Source organism: Heptranchias perlo, chromosome 26 (genome assembly GCF_035084215.1).
Source record: "Heptranchias perlo isolate sHepPer1 chromosome 26, sHepPer1.hap1, whole genome shotgun sequence".
NCBI classification, from domain to species: Eukaryota; Metazoa; Chordata; class Chondrichthyes; order Hexanchiformes; family Hexanchidae; genus Heptranchias; species Heptranchias perlo.
The window spans coordinates 20,376,683-20,391,684 of record NC_090350.1 but is presented as its reverse complement, the minus strand read 5'-3'; the positions used below and the strand labels follow the sequence as shown (position 1 = coordinate 20,391,684).

At 43.8% G+C, this 15,002-nt stretch overlaps 1 protein-coding gene across 2 annotated transcripts in view; it reads left to right on the top strand.

Moving 5' to 3' along the window:
- The window catches only part of fhl3a (four and a half LIM domains 3a), an 87,976-nt gene that overhangs the window by 10,784 nt on the left and 62,190 nt on the right, over positions 1 to 15,002 (top strand). The window contains exon 2 of one of the 2 annotated variants that reach the window (XM_068006477.1): positions 9,611 to 10,280. The exons of the other annotated variant lie outside the window; for it this stretch is intronic. The gene's annotated coding sequence lies outside the window, so the exon portion shown is untranslated. The remainder of the gene's footprint in view (positions 1 to 9,610; positions 10,281 to 15,002) is intronic. 2 annotated transcript variants of the gene reach the window in all.

Below are 15,002 nucleotides of genomic sequence, written 5' to 3'. Positions count from 1 at the left end.
GGTAAAGGCACATGAACAAATCTGTGATCTTCTGGTCCATGCTAAGGCACACGGACCAGAAGATCGCAGATTTGATTCCAGGTCTCTGCTGAACCTGGGTAGCAGGTGAGGCTGTACAATTCACTCTTGTATAAGAGTTAAATGAGAACAGGATCGAGATTGGCTGTAATGCCTCCACGGGCAGATAATGTGTTGACACCCAGTATCTAGGCTTGCACATGAGGGGTAATTTTCCATGTCCTCGGCAGGGAGCCCATCCTGTCTGATAAGCCTTTGCAGCAGCTGAGGTCCCTCCTCATGGACAGTGGAAACATGCAAGAGCACTCACAAAGTGACCACACGGTCTGAAGTGATGATACGGATTTGTCATGCTACCGGCTCTTGCAGGGCTCGGAGGTTCTGTTTCTACAGGTTTTCCTCTGTGCAGTTCTTTGACATGATTATTTTCGAGGTGGTCAGTTTGTTGTTCCTATATCAGTTTCCAGTTCGTGTATCAGTCGGTCAGGATTGGAGAAAAGGTTCAATCACAGGCAGATGTAAAAGATCTCATGGCACTATTTGAAGAAGAGCAGGGGAGTTCTTCCAGTGTCCTTGCCAATATTTAACTCTCAACCAAGATCACTAAAACAGATTATCTGGTCATTATCTTGATTGGAACCTTGCTGTGCGCAAATTAACTGCTGCGCTTCCCAGCATGATAACAGTGACTGGACTTCATTGACTGTAAAGCGCTTTGGGATATCCTGAGGTTGTGAAAGGCACTATATAAAGGCAAGTTCTTTCTTTATTTAAAGGAGCACCAAGAGGTATTTCTGGCTTGCATGGTAAAATTACCTAATATGAACAAATTAACTCACTCTTGAATTTCCAGGAAGGACCAACAGCAAACTGTCTACAGTAATCCTTTTAATTTCATTGCTTTTAAGGATTGAAATGTTTAAATAGTTCTACAGTCACAGCATATATCAAACTTTTGCACGGAAATTCCATTACACATGAACTCCAGAATTTTTAGAAATAGGAAGCAGCCATTTGGTCCAATTGGGAGGGACCTCCTGTTTTGATGGATAATCCTCACCAACACCTTCTGACCATATCATAACCCTCAATGCTTTCTCTCTCCAGGAACACATCTAATTGACTCCTGTCGTGAACTGTATGCTTCAGTGACCTCCCTAGTAACTAATTAGTCAGTCTATTACCCTTTGGGTGTGACAAAGTTCCACCTGGTTTCTCTTCTTAGGTAGAGTGGGAAGCACTTTGAGATGGATGAAAGGACCCAGAGTCAGAAGTGAGGTGAGGGAAGGATGGCAGTTGACCCTCAGTCAGTTGAATAGCTGTGATTTAGGCTTTTCTAAGTTGTGGGGGATCTCTAATGGAAGGTCTTTGTTTGTCCCTTTCAGTCATTGCAGCTCCCTGCAGCTGTGACGCTATCAAGCTGAAAAATAATGTAAGGTTAGAACTTTCCTTGTTTTTCACAGATTATACTGTAGACCGAGGTGTGCTTGTGGCACTGTTTTTAATGAGGTCCATAAAAACTGGCTGCCAGTCTGTGGGATAGGGAACAGCTGCAGTATCTGGCTTGCAATGCTGGGATGTGCTGAAGTGTTGGGATAAATATAATTAAACAGTTGAGTTTAAATTTCAAAGAATTACAGTATCAGGAGCTTTGGAAATAAAACTGTTTTATAATTTGTGATTAATCGCAAAGTTAGCGAGGAATTTGAGCATTTATGACACTGTCAGGAACAACAGCCAAGAAGTTTAAAACAGGGAGTCTTTCTGATATCATTATCCTAACCAAGCAGGAATGGCTGTCATATCATTAGCTCAGCAACCACAGACACGCTGCTTCAGATTGGCACCAGGCCAGCCTGTCAGAATATAATTCAAGAAAGTATTACCTAACTGAGTATTTTATTTTTGTTAAAATCAGTCTGGGTTTCTCAAGTATTTTGCCAGACTGCTGCAGCCTATTAGCAGAGAAATTAATTTACATGAATAAAAATTAATTTTAGAGCAACATGTTGTTGAGTTATGCACTAGGAGCCCCCAGGTTCAGACCAGGATGTATGGTCCCAGCAGGATAACCTCTGGGATACGACAATTTACCTCTTTGTTCCTTGTCAGCTGGAGGAGAAGGAGAGAGAAAGGAACTAAATCTACCAGTTTCCACAGGAAAGAGGGATCTCCGTCTTATTGACACAGAAGTTGAAGCTGTGATCATTTGGCTGAAAGCAGACAAAACCCAGCTACAAATTGCTCCATTGTTTATGGGCTAAGGAAGGGGGCAAAATCTGTCAGGGTTCCACTCAGGATTGGGCTTACGTAGATTATTTCCCCCCATCCCCCGCCAGCCCAATGGTCGAATAGTCTGCTCACATTTACTGCCTAGGACCACACATTACCATGTGGGCAAGGTGTCGGAGAGCTGACAGTAACCATGGAATCGTAGCAGAGCAGGAGTCACTGTCTTCAGGGCAGAAGAAATTCAAAAATGAAAAGATAATGTACTGCTGCAAAGACCTTTAGTCATATAGTATGTGGTGAAAACTGTGACGTTTTTCCCTCTTACAGTTTTAAAATTCTTTTTCTCCTGTGTTTGCTGCTGAAGTCTCCCTCAGCTGGAAAAGAGCCTGTTCCAGATTTCTACCATTGCCACTCTTTAGCCAACCCGTATAGGTGTGTAAAAAAATAGTTCCAAGGTGACTGGGGGGGGGTGATTTTCGCTCCCTTCCGTAGAGCGATACCTGACCCCTGCTCACTCCCCATCAACAGCATGGTTAAACTCACCTCACAAGAAGTCCCAGGCACAATGTCCAAAGGAAACTGTAACTTCTAACATAGTGTTCTAAATCCTTTAATCCACAATGAACTTATAACTATTAGTTGTTAGTAAAAATACACCTTCTGGGAATTGTGGTGGAATGGGAGAGAGGGAGAAATCACTGGGCTGATTGTCATCTGCCTAGTGGCCAGTTCACTCTGAAAAATGGGGTGGAGGCAGATGAAGATTTAAACAAAAACCTACCGCCCATTGGCCGCCTGAGGCCTGCCTGCCTAGAATTCTCAGAAGGCCTTGAAATAGGCAGCCAGCACACCCGCCCGAAACAGGAGCCTGAATATTTAAATCAAGGTCCTAAGTGCAACTGAGCATTGAGTAGCCAAACCAACGGTCCTTAAAGGGACCTCTCTGAAACAACCCCCAAAAAAACGGTGCCACTGATTTTTGGGGAGGGGTGGTGGGGTGGGGGGGGTGTGCAGGTTCCTCTTGGCCCCACAAAAATATTCCCACCCGCTGTTAGTTGCTCAGTGCTCATCTCCCGATTGCCTTTCCCTCCTTTAGAAGCTTACTTCTGGCTCAGCTGTCCAGACGAATCAGGCCCGACCATGAAAATGGTTCAGGCTTCCCACTGTTTCCATCGAGTAGCCGTAGTGGACTACCTGCCCACAACCCTCCCGATTTACACCGTCTCCTCTCAACTGTTTGCACACCATTACCATAAAACCTGAATATATCGTACCTGTTGCACTGAACTAACTGCTTAAAACGGAGTGCTGCTGTAAATCAAATTGTACTACAAAGTCCCAGCTGATTTTTTTTTGTATTGGATCATGATAGTTATTTATTGATTCACACCTGCAATTGAGTGAGGAAGTTCACTACCGGTCTAGTGATTCCAAGTTAGTTGCAATATGAGTCAGTCAATCCAATGCATTTAAAAGACTATTTAAGCATGTCTTTTCTTCATTAACAAATTACCAGATCTGATTGAGTGTTCACAACGTTTGATAGCCACCCCCACCTCCCCACAAGACCCCGAGGAATTCAAATAAGTGCAGAGACAGCATGAGACGCACACATTACCTCACTCCTAAAACATGCTTTGTTATTGCGAAAATGGAACCTGTGGTTTATGGTCTGAACAAAATCACTGCCGTCTGCCTAACCACTATGAACTGCACTGTAATCGATAACAGCATGGTTCCCTCTGTCAGGACTGAGCTCAGCAATCTTAAGTGATTAAAAGGGCCATTGTCATCAGCAATTTCTATCTTTAAACAAAGACAAGTTTTAGGGATGGCAGTAAAAAGTGGCAGCTATAATTTTCTAGAGTAAACATCATCATAACAAGGACATGGGACCAATTCAATACCTATCGAAGGGCCTTGTTTACATGCCTGGATTTATGGCATCCAAGCAAAAAATTCATGGCCATGAAAAAAAAACTCCAAAGGGCCGATTTTACTAATGCACACGGCAGCGAGTCTGTTGTCCTTGATTTTTTTATCCTTCAATTTACCCCAGTGATAGTTTGCATTGATAAAATTAGCCTTTAAATCTAGCCTTTATATATCAATACATGGCTATCCAAAAGGTCAATTTGTGCTGTAATTAATGGCTCTTCATCTTACTCCATCATTTCCCCAGTCCTTCATTTTTCCAACTATTCCTTTTTCATATTGGTGAGCCCAGCCAATTCTATCTATTTTGCTGATGATTTCATTCCACATTCATCAATTTCCTTTGGATTGCATACCCTGAGTGCACACAAGCATTATTTCTCTACCATCTTTATTTCCTCCATGCACTTCATGGGGCAATGAAAATTCTCTTTTCTCAATTTTTCAAAGATACTGGGAAGAATTTCCTTTATCGCACCTGAGGAAAATTTGCCCCCAGGTTTCATCTTTAGTCCTTCTTCATCCATTGATATTCATGGGCTCAATTCCTCTTCTGATCTCACATATCCTTAAAACAGCCTTGAAGAAGCTCAGTTTCTTCTTTCATGTCAATTATTTCTGTCCAAGACTTCAATACTGCTCTTATATCTTGGGCAGGTTTTCTAACATGTCTCATGGTACTCCTGAGCATGATACAAGAAATAGCTTGCCATCTGATAGTGCCTACTTCTCTTCTAGCCTCCAACCCAACTCTCCAACGTAACCTTCCTTATTTCTATTTAACTGATGAAACCATGTTTATTGCTCCTTTTCCGTACTTTCCCACTTCAAATTATGGAGCATGTTGCCTCTCGCCATTTTCCCATTCTTTTTCAATCTACAGACTTTTACCTTGACTTAGTCAGTCTTCTCTTTTACTCTTTTCAACCTTCGTAGTGCCGTCCATTATTAGCCTTGACCCTTCATGTTGGTTTCTCTTTTTTTTTAAAAACGTGATGTTTCACATTATGATCATCTGTAAAAATCTGTATTTTGTTTTTTCCTCCCTAGTTCCTTGCTTCTTTTTCTGAAAGCTGACTCATGTTGGGGTATGATCCCACACAAGCCATCAGAGCTTTGGTACCTTGCTTGAATAATCAATTCATGTGTCAATCTGGACAGTAAGTGGCAACAGGTAATAAGAGCTTGTGTGAGATCACATGTGGGACCAATTGCACACCTAGGTCCCACCTGAAGCATCCATGAACACAAGATATAAATAATGTCACATTCGACATGCTGATATAGGATGGCGATGGTCACATTCCTACTATGAGAGGTATTTTTTGTTGAGAAATAATTTTTCCTATAGCTTTTTAAGGAAGAAGCAAGGGGAAAAAAATACTCCAGTTTTAACAGGGAAGAACATCACAGAGTCCAATCCTATCCTCACCCGATATCCACACATGAACACCCTCAGCAGGGGTCACTCGATAATGGAATGGGAATCCAGCTGATTGTCCCTTATCTCACTCGGATGCTGCAGCCAATTGTAGCTGCCCTATTATTGCACCAGCTGAGATCAGCTAGGGCAGTAATGGGGATCTGTACGGCTCATTTATAGTGGTGACTTAGGAGTACAAGGCAGCGCAATACAATTTAGAGCCTTTTAGCAGGATCTGTTTACACCATTGTTCTGCTCATTTGTATCCAGTCCAGGTGGGAGAAGCCAGTTGCTATGCCCACCACTTCACTGGCGCATACATGTAAAGATTTGGTTGGCTTAAGGAGTCAAGTGTTCCTGGGATGCACATCCCTCATTAGGTGTCATTTCCATTGGTTACACAAAGATAAATGAAATGCAGCCTTCCCAGCCACTGGCCTAACCAGCAGAAGTGAAACATATAAAGGTACTTACAGCAGTGAATACATTTGCCTATATCTCACTTTACCTGCATCTTTTGAGAAGAACGTTTATATTGTGGGGAGCTACTGAGCTGTACACCAAACTGGCAGGGTAAGGGTTTCTTGATCACCAGGAGGTTTTTGACTCCTAACCATAGTAATCACATCATAGAGAAATATGGGTTTTCCAATGGGGATTCTTCTGTTTGCAATGTTAATAGAGGAGGAGGAAAACAAGGGAGGGAGTAAAGGAGATTGAAGCAGCATCAAAAGGATGATACCAACCCATTATGCATAGATCTAATGAAGGACTGTGTAAGAATCTCTGCCTTGGGCGATTTCGCTTCACTCAGGAAGCCCTGGATTAGCTGTGGCATCTTCTGCACAACGACCTACAGCCCCAATTATGTAACAGTACAGCTCTGTCCATGGCTGCCAAAGACAACGCAGCTCTCCACTTTTATGCCACTGGCTCTTTCCCAGCTGCAGCTGGAGACTTATGCAACATCGGCCAGGGTGCAGTTCAATTCTGCACGCGCCAGGTCACCGATACCATCTTCAAGAGAACTGGGGAATTCATTCCATTTGGCAGGACTACTAGGCAGTAGCAAGACAGGCCTTTCTTATGTGCCACCAGAGCATGAGGTAGAAGCCATTATGAAGTCTTGAGAAAGCACAAGGAATCCTTTGGTTACAAATCACTGCAGATGAACATTCTGACAAGAGCTGGTGGAGAAAACGCATCACAACACACACCACTAACCTTCTGTGCCTCCAGGAATTTGCTGCCATTTTAGGTTGCTGCAGATTTTAAATCCTCCAGCAGCAAATTTCCTCACCGCCCCCGCCCCCCCACCGTTGATTTACCCTCGTGTTGCACTCGTGGCCCACCAATGCATATGAAAACGAGCGAGCTCCAGTGAGGTCAGCGGTGTAATTTACCATGGGACATAAATCGCTTCCAGCCAGTGTAATGGAGATGCAAACTGCAATGTGGATTTTTGGGGCCATTTTGTTTACCTCCAAGGCATCAGGATTGTACTAGCATTTCGACTGAATCACACATCACAGAACAATAGAGTGGCAACATCACTAGAACTAATCCATCACAGAATATTGTAGTTAATGTCTTTTTATATAATGGTAACAATAAAAAGTAAGACCAACATAAGGAAGCAATACTAGTATCAGTGCAAAACAACACAATAGATTTCCACCCATTTATACTCTAAATGAGCGGAAAAGCTAACCCAACGTCATCACATTGGAACTAACTCATATTTCTTTACTTGCAAGCTAGAAAATAGGTATCATGGTGGGGGGTGGGTGAACCACTCAAGTAGGACAGGACTTCAGCTGTTAGGGATCTCCTTGGTAGTTGACAGTGTGGTTAACCACTTATGTTTGGACAGTCTGTTTTATACAGACCATGAACTTTCAGCCAAAACACCTGCTGTAACCCAATCCAGCATGAGTCACTTTCAGCGTTCAGTCACAGGCTATAATACTAACCTCAAGACAAAAGCACAATGGAGGTGCATCTCAGTACTCTGTACCATCGTCTCCTATAGGCATTGTGACCATTATGAATGTCCTTTGGCTTCATAAAGCGAGCCAACTCGAGATGCTTTAGCAGTTAACCAATCATCCCCATCAGTGTCCACAGCATTGAAGGGTTTTCCACCAGCGTTAGATTCCAATTGATTCTTATCGAAAGTTGAAAGAGGCCAGAAGACCAAGGCAGTGGTTCAAACAGTAGCAGGAACTCTGGCTGAAGGATAATTATGGGCTCTAGTGCATTGGGCAACTGAAAATAAGGCACAGAGGAGGTATCTGAAAATCTTGCTAATTTTAGCAATAAAGTCACTGTAAGTAAAAAGTGACATTCCATCACTTCATACCCACGACTTTCTCCACTACAATTAGCAGAGACAGGCATTTCAGCTCCAAAGCTTTGGATCGGCCTGCTCCTCATAATATCTGAATATAGTTTAGGCAGTCAGCTATTATTGCTTATATTGGAGCAACTGTAGCCTTATAAGGAATTGGCTGCATTGAATTTGCAAGGCAGTTTCAAAGGATGCTGCGTCGCCTGGAATTTTCCACCATGAGCTGAGTTGTGTCATCTTCTGGCTGAGTGTGCAGCATTATATTAGTAATAACGATGAAGGAGTCGATCGTTTGTGGCTTAAGGAGGGTGCCTGATCGTAAATGACCAGCGAGGTGAGAAACAGAGAAACAAGTGCAGACGTTCCAACTATCGAAGTGTTTCAGTGATCAGTACAAGAGCTGTCATTCATTCTGTTGTCACTATCCACTGTGCCATGTGCAAATGCACATTCGGGATACAATGGAAACAGAGCATTTTCCATTCAAATCGCCTGGTATTAGGGACAAATCCTTGTGCTGTGAATTTTCCCACACAATCAGTTTTTGATCCTGGACAAAGCTGAACTGATCTCAAGTATGAGACAATTAGGGAAATACAAAAATTCAGGGATGTTTGGGTTCCCTGCAAAAATTGAGAGAATACAAATATCTTCTAAAAGAAAGAAATGCATGCCTGAATCATGGTGGAATTAGATCGATACAAACTTGGATTGGGCTCAGTTGATGGTTTGGTTAGTAAATGCCCAGCCCAATGTAGAAGGTATCAGATGTTGATTTGTGATCTGCATTATGTTAACTGATCTCAGCTGCGACAATACCAAGGGCACTAGAATTGACCATAGTGCCTGTGAATTAGATGAAGTGGGGCCATTAGTATCTAGGCATCTGGTATCATAGTAGGTACAGCACAGGAGGAGGCCATTTGGTCCATTGTGCCTGTGCCGGCTCTTTGAAAGAGCTATCCAATTAGTTCCATTCCCCTGCTCTTTCCCCATAGCCCTGTAAATTTTTATCCTTCAAGTATTTATCCAATTCCCTTTTGAAAGTTACTATTGAATCTGTCTCCACCGCCCTTTCAGGCAGTGCATTCCAGATCATTACAACTCACTGCGTAAAAAAAGCCAGCCTTCTTGCTCCTGATCATTTTCCAGCGATCCCTGCTAGACAATGTGCATGTGTGCACACCAGGTGAGGGCAGTGATGCATACATGGTTAAATAACTAAACCTCTCTGCCTGTCTACCTCTCTCTCCTCCTTTACGACGCTCCTTAAAATCTACCTCTTTGACCAAGCTTTTGGTCACCTGTCCTAATATCTCCTTATGTGGCTCGGTGTCAAATTTTGTTTGAGAACACTCCTGTGAAGCACCTTGGTACGTCTTACTAAGTTGAAGGCACTATATAAATGCAAGTTGTTTGTTGGCTGAGGTTCACCATCTGGGATCACCAAAGAATAGCCCTTGGGCCAGATACTGGACAGCGGATGGTGTTGGTGGAACCACACCCAGGCATTAGCCAAAATCTTCAGGAGAAGGAGGAAGAAAAGGAAGGGGAGAGCAATTAAATGCAGACTTTCCTTGTGCCCAAGTCAGACGCTCAAAAAACTTGACTCATCAAGCAGACTGATTGCCTTGGTTGTTTTTTTTTTGCAGAGACCAGTTTTGGCTTCAGATCAGGAGCGTTTACAAAGCACTGGGAAAAATTAATCTCCCAGACCTGACAAACAAACGGCCATCACCAACGCTACAGGAAGTTTTAAATAAGCTCATTGGAATTTTCAGGATTTGGAATTGCAATTGCCTCCATCTCAACAGTACTAACGAAAGCAACAGAGCGAATAAGTGTCAAAAAGATCTGTAACGACCTGACTGTCATTTCAACGTTTTACACTGAACCTCAGTCTCCCAACTGCATTCCCACGTTTCCATTACAAATTCGGACCTCACTGCTCTCCTGCTATGTGACATTGTTACAAAGGAATTGGCTGTTTGCACAAAAAAATGAAGAGAATGCATACAATGTGCTTTTGTAAATGATAAAATCATGTTAGATTATACAGATGATCTAACCTTATTCGATGCGTTGCTTTTGCAGTAAATCCCTTGGCTTTAAATAAAGTAGACAGTTGGAAATGCTCCTTTCTGCCACCCCTCTTTTCCTATCTCCTTGCATAATTTTATCTGGTGCAAAATTCTAAATTAAGGAGAAAGGAACTCACGTAAACACAGAGCAGAAGCAGCCTGGGGAACTCGGACCTCTGCACAGGCCCAACTTGTCTCACCGAACCATCACGTCTCAGACCCACCAAGTCTCACATTTCCGGTGACATTTCTCTTTTATTTTTCTTGGTGAATAAGTATAACCTCTTTGTGTGTTTCTAACCCCAGCTCTATTCACTTCAGTGGGTTTATAATCCATGTCACTGCTTTTCTGTTTCCAATGGTCTGACCTTGGCAAGCGTGCCTGCATGGGAAAATAATTCAAAGTATTACCACATAGACTCAAGCTAAAAGATTTGGGCATTTATAAAGCTCTCTAAGCAACTCTGTGAAAAATAGCCTTATAAATAAACATACTTGCATTTATATGGTGAATATATAGGTATATTGTACATATAGGTATAAAGGTATTTCATTCAATTAAATTACTTTTGGGCTGTGGTTATGTAGGCGGCAAACCCAGCAGCCATTTTACATCAGCAACATCCCACGAAGGGTCATGAGATTAATAACCAGTTAATGTTTTTTCTGGTGGTTGAGGGAGGAATGTTGGCCAGGATACTGGGAGAACTCACCCGAACCTGCTGCTGGTGCTGGCTGAACACTTGTGGTGCTGATTGATAGTTGGTGGGAAAACTGTGGTGGACTGGTTGGTGCGGTGACTGTGTGGACTGGTTGGTGGAGTGACTTTTTTATTCGTTCATGGGATGTGGGCATCGCTGGCGAGGCCGGCATTTATTGCCCATCCCTAATTGCCCTTGAGAAGGTGGTGGTGAGCCGCCTTCTTGAACCGCTGCAGTCCGTGTGGTGAAGGTTCTCCCACAGTGCTGTTAGGTAGGGAGTTCCAGGATTTTGACCTAGCGACGATGAAGGAACGGCGATATATTTCCAAGTCGGGATGGCGTGTGACTTGGAGGGGAACGTGCAGGTGGTGTTGTTCCCATGTACCTGCTGCTCTTGTCCTTCTAGGTGGTAGAGGTCGCGGGTTTGGGAGGTGCTGTCGAAGAAGCCTTGGCGAGTTGCTGCAATGCATCCTGTGGATGGTACACACTGCAGCCACTGTGCGCCGGTGGTGAAGGGAGTGAATGTTTAGGGTGGTGGATGGGGTGCCAATCAAGCGGGCTGCTTTGTCCTGTGGTGGACCGGTTGGTGCGGTGACTGTGATGGACCGGTTGGTGCGGTGACTGTGATGGACCGGTTGGTGCGGTGACTGTGATGGACCGGTTGGTGCGGTGACTGTGATGGACCGGTTGGTGCGGTGACTGTGATGGACCGGTTGGTGCGGTGACTGTGATGGACCGGTTGGTGCGGTGACTGTGATGGACCGGTTGGTGCGGTGACTGTGATGGACCGGTTGGTGCGGTGACTGTGATGGACCGGTTGGTGCGGTGACTGTGATGGACCGGTTGGTGCGGTGACTGTGGTGGACCGGTTGGTGCGGTGACTGTGATGGACCGGTTGGTGCGGTGACTGTGATGGACCGGTTGGTGCGGTGACTGTGATGGACCGGTTGGTGCGGTGACTGTGATGGACCGGTTGGTGCAGTGTCTGTGATGGACCGGTTGGTGCGGTGACTGTGATGGACCGGTTGGTGCGGTGACTGTGATGGACCGGTTGGTGCGGTGACTGTGGTGGACCGGTTGGTGCAGTGACTGTGATGGACCGGTTGGTGCGGTGACTGTGATGGACCGGTTGGTGCAGTGACTGTGATGGACAGGTTGGTGCGGTGACTGTGATGGACCGGTTGGTGCGGTGACTGTGATGGACCGGTTGGTGCGGTGACTGTGATGGACCGGTTGGTGCGGTGACTGTGATGGACCGGTTGGTGCGGTGACTGTGATGGACCGGTTGGTGCAGTGACTGTGATGGACCGGTTGGTGCAGTGACTGTGGTGGACTGGTTGGTGCGGTGACTGTGGTGGACTGGTTGGTGCGGTGACTGTGATGGACCGGTTGGTGCGGTGACTGTGGTGGACTGGTTGGTGCAGTGACTGTGGTGGGATGACTGTGAGTATGGTAGTCACAGGCTGGCTCTCTGGCTGTCGGGCTACGGGTTAACTAGCTGGTTGGCTCCAGGTTGGCTGGTGAAGTGACTGTGGGTTCACTGTGACTGCTCCAGCTCTGCGTTTCCAGCTGTGCTGCAGACTCTGCTTCAGCTCCTGCTCTGTTTTCTTTCCTGCTCTTTAAGTACCGTGTGTTAATTTATAGTTCAACCGCTGTTCTCTAAACTTGTGCTTTTAATATAAAAATTGCTGTTGTCACTTTCTTAAGACATTAATATCTGCATGCTGCTTGGCAATATGCCACAGAATCTACACTTTCCTGCCACAGAAATGGGCTTTGAGGTGCTGCAGAATTCTCAGGACTCTGATCATAGACTTATATTCAGGAACATTTGGGTTGTCAGCTTCTTGGGGGCTGTGTCAGCATTTGCTAATTTTCTGGCAGGCATAATAAGTAAAATTATTCCAAATATGTTTTCATATTTAAAACAGTTTTATCTATATAACCAAAGTAAAAAGAAATGGAAATTCCACTGCTTTATGTCCCAACTCACGTGTTTCACTGCTTTATAAAAGATGCATGAATGTGAAAGAGTCCAGGACGATCAGTGCTCATTGATACTGCTGAATGTTAATTGCAACCATTGATTCCAGTGCATCCTCTGCCAAACAGGATGCGGCTATTGTTCCAGGCCCCCAATTTCCCTGTTTCTTTGCTTCTCAAAATAACTACAAGGTTAAGTGAAATCTTCAGGATCTCTCCTCATTTCTTGCCTTGGGGAAGTGTTTTATCCACCCAAAACTTGAGCAAAGAACGAGGTGATCTGAAGGGGAAAGACTAAGGGGCTGTGCCAGCCAACCGATTATTCCGGTAATTGAATATCCCATCAGTTGCTGATACAAATCATTAAGTCGTTGGATACAGTACATTAAACCATCACAACGATGACAGTTACATGTGGCTCAGGTCTTGCACACTTGCATGCTGAACGAGTCCCAGCTTGTTCCCATCACATTTTTCAGCCAATAAATGTCAATTGCCCAGAGACCATCAATTGATTTCAGTGTTGTATCATCACAAGATTGTCAGCAGTATTGTGCGGAAGAGGATCTGGATGAGTAGACCTGGTGTATTTGCAACTCTGTACCACAGCCAAGATAAGTGACAGGTCAATTGATTCATTGACTTCATGTTCTATCTGTTAAATAGAAAATAATGGGTAGTTAGGAGTCATTACAAGGCAGTCGCTGCATCTCCAGGGCTCAAGTAACATCCTGGATCACAAAGGTGAAGCATAAGAACAGTCTATAAACAGTGAACACCAAGATGAGAATACAGCTATGATGCAATCCCTTGTATCTATTATTTTTATATTGTTTATGGGGCTATTTTATTATTGTGGGGCTGTTTTTATTTTAATTACTGGGAGCCATTGTTGCAGTGAATGCAAAGGCCAACATGTTCTGTGCAGTTATTGTCTGATATTGGCCCTGGATTTCCTCGGACTTTCTGCTGTTGCCCCCATCCTAACTTCACGGAAACTGGGTTTCCACCTCACTTCTAGTGAAAAGACAGCTGCACGGCAGCAGAAAGTCTGAGGAAATTCAGAGCCATACGGAGGCAATTTTGACTTTGGACAATAGTGTAAAACGGGCGATAACGGCTCGACCACCCGTTAAACACCTCTCCTGATTTTAATTTCCATTGAAGTATTTAACGGGTGGCCGAGCAGATATCGCCCATTTTACACTGAGGTATAAATTCAAAATTACCTCTATATTGTCCTGAATTCCCTTAGACCTTCTGCTACTGAACGATTTGTGATGTAGATTTATCAAGTGATAATTAACAGCTGATAGCTCCAATTGACCTGTGTATATTGCAGTTTTTCACTATTTTAAAAATGGATTAATCCATAACTTCCAACATATGGATTCCTACTGTGTATTTAAATTGATTTTCAGCTGTACAAAGGTTAACTGGCACAGCCTTAGAAAACCTGTGTGTCACAGGACACAAGCAGGCAAACTGATAGTGATTTAATTTCAAGTGAGCTTGCTTTGGTCATCTCACCTATTAAATAAGTCAGTATTTGGCTGGAGGAAATTGGTCATGTACTGGACATGTCATTTATGTTACGCGCTCTGTGTACTCAGTGACATACTTTGTACAGTGTGAAGTAGCAAGCTTTTTGACTCCAGCCTTCCATCATCTTCCTTATCTTGGTTCCGCAGGCAGTTTTATATTCTTCCATTTGAGCCCATCAGCCCACATTGGATCTCTCACAGCTGTAATGGCCAATGTATTGGCAATGTTGTTTTAAGAGTGCTCTGGGGTCGTTACATACTGTCCATTATATACAGTAATCTACATCTCTATTACTGCTTTTTTATCTGAGCTGTTTGGGAGAGTTATTTGGTTAATTGTGGTGCAGTTGGATACACAATCCTTATGTTGAACTCTAAGGAGTGTCTGGGTGTGTCAGACAAGGCTCAAATAACTAGGAGTTGAGATGCTTTGCATTTGAAGATATGGCATCCCATTGTACCATGCACTATGAACAAAGAGAGTAAATCATTAATGGCTTCAGGAGAACCCTTTCAATATACAGTATCCCAGAAACCCAGAACTAAAGAAAGAAAGAACTTCCATTTATATAGTGCCTTTCACAACCTCATGACATCCCAAAGTGCTTTACAGCCAAAGAAGTACTTTTGAAGTGTAGCCACTGTTGTAATGTAGGGAAACGTGGCTGCCAATTTAAGCAAAGGATGAACGTGAAATTTGTCCAAAAGGGCAAGTACACATTGAAACTGCAGTAT